Source organism: Arachis ipaensis, chromosome B7 (genome assembly GCF_059453495.1).
Source record: "Arachis ipaensis isolate K30076 ecotype BB chromosome B7, ASM5945349v1, whole genome shotgun sequence".
NCBI classification, from domain to species: Eukaryota; Viridiplantae; Streptophyta; class Magnoliopsida; order Fabales; family Fabaceae; genus Arachis; species Arachis ipaensis.
The window spans coordinates 54,825,001-54,827,500 of NC_142442.1; positions in this window are offsets into that span (position 1 = coordinate 54,825,001).

Below are 2,500 nucleotides of genomic sequence, written 5' to 3' on the forward strand. Positions count from 1 at the left end.
CGGAGGCAGGGCGCGTTGCAACGTTGGCTGGGGGCGTCGCAACGGAGGCAGGTCGCGTTGCCACGGTTGCTGGTGACGTTGCAACGGAGGCAGGGCGCGTTGCAACGTTGGCTGGGGGCGTTGCAACGTTGGCTGGGGGCGTTGCAACGTTGGCTGGGGGCAGTGCAACGGATGCTGGGGTCGGTGCAACGTTGGCCGTGCGCGTTGCAACAGAGGCAGGGCGCGTTGCAACGGATGCTGGTGACGTTGCAACGGAGGCAGGGCGCGTTGCAACGTTGGCTGGGGGCGTTGCAACGGATGCTGGGGACGGTGCAACGTTGGCTGGGCGCGTTGCAACGGAGGCAGGGTGCGTTGCAACGGATGCTGGGTTAGGTGCATCGTTGGCTGGTTTCGTTGCAACGGAGGCACCCGCCGTTGCAACGATGGCTCGGAGCGTTGCAACGGAGGAGCCAAATTTTCATATCTCATAATTGGCTCGTGCATTTTTTCTAAAATTTTGAGGGAACCTTGGTAATATTATGTGAAGGCTGCACAAAAAAATCCAGGTCAAAAATCGCACGTTTGCTCCGTTTTTCATTTTTTTTGAATTTCCGGCTTTCCGGGCGGTAAAAAAATCGGCAAAAAAAATCGGCACGGTGTAAATTCACCAAATTTGGGGGATGGAAAGATCTTATTTTTCTAGAGGTTGTTGCAAAAAACGGCGTCAAAATTCGACCTCTAGAGCACTTTCCTTGAGTATGTCTCCTCACGGAAAAGGACGTCTACCCGTGGCACTTTGGTAATGGCTCGGCAGCCTATTATAGGGGGGAGGGGTGTCGTGATGCTGAAACTCGAGTTGCCCAAAGGCTTGCTGGGCGCAATGCCAGCAAGATGCACGTTGCCTTGCCATCCCCTAGGCACACTAGCAAGCACGTTGTGGTTGTGGTGTGCCGCCGGGCTCCCCCGCCCCCCACGGAGGCACCCGCCGTTGCAACGATGGCTCGGAGCGTTGCAACGGAGGAGCCAAATTTTCATATCTCAGAATTGGCTCGTGCATTTTTCGTGAAATTTTGAGGGAACCTTGGTAATATTATGTGAAGGCTGCACAAAAAAATCCAGGTCAAAAATCGCACGTTTGCTCGGTTTTTCATTTTTTTTGAATTTCCGGCTTTCCGGGCGGTAAAAAAATCGGCAAAAAAAATCGGCACGGTGTAAATTCACCAAATTTGGGGGATGGAAAGATCTTATTTTTCTAGAGGTTGTTGCAAAAAACGGCGTCAAAATTCGACCTCTAGAGCACTTTCCTTGAGTATGTCTCCTCACGGAAAAGGACGTCTACCCGTGGCACCTTGGTAATGGCTCGGCAGCCTATTATAGGGGGGAGGGGTGTCGTGATGCTGAAACTCGAGTTGCCCAAAGGCTTGCTGGGCGCAATGCCAGCAAGATGCACGTTGCCTTGCCATCCCCTAGGCACACTAGCAAGCACGTTGTGGTTGTGGTGTGCCGCCGGGCTCCCCCGCCCCCCACGGAGGCACCCGCCGTTGCAACGATGGCTCGGAGCGTTGCAACGGAGGAGCCAAATTTTCATATCTCAGAATTGGCTCGTGCATTTTTCGTGAAATTTTGAGGGAACCTTGGTAATATTATGTGAAGGCTGCACAAAAAAATCCAGGTCAAAAATCGCAGGTTTTCTCCGTTTTTCATTTTTTTTGAATTTCCGGCATTCCGGGCGGTAAAAAAATCGTCAAAAAAAATCGGCACGGTGTAAATTCACCAAATTTGGAGGATGGAAAGTTCTTATTTTTCTAGAGGTTGTTGCAAAAAACGGCGTCAAAATTCGACCTCTAGAGCACTTTCCTTTAGTATGTCTCCTCACGGAAAAGGACGTCTACCCGTGGCACTTTGGTAATGGCTCGGCAGCCTATTATAGGGGGGAGGGGAGTCGTGATGCTGAAACTCGAGTTGCCCAAAGGCTTGCTGGGCGCAATGCCAGCCAGATGCACGTTGCCTTGCCATCCCCTAGGCACACTAGCAAGCACGTTGTGGTTGTGGTGTGCCGCCGGGCTCCCCCGCCCCCCACGGAGGCACCCGCCGTTGCAACGATGGCTCGGAGCGTTGCAACGGAGGAGCCAAATTTTCATATCTCAGAATTGGCTCGTGCATTTTTCGTGAAATTTTGAGGGAACCTTGGTAATATTATGTGAAGGCTGCACAAAAAAATCCAGGTCAAAAATCGCAGGTTTGCTCCGTTTTTCATTTTTTTTGAATTTCCGGCATTCCGGGCGGTAAAAAAATCGTCAAAAAAAATCGGCACGGTGTAAATTCACCAAATTTGGAGGATGGAAAGATCTTATTTTTCTAGAGGTTGTTGCAAAAAACGGCGTCAAAATTCGACCTCTAGAGCACTTTCCTTTAGTATGTCTCCTCACGGAAAAGGACGTCTACCCGTGGCACTTTGGTAATGGCTCGGCAGCCTATTATAGGGGGGAGGGGTGTCGTGCTGCTGAAACTCGAGTTGCCC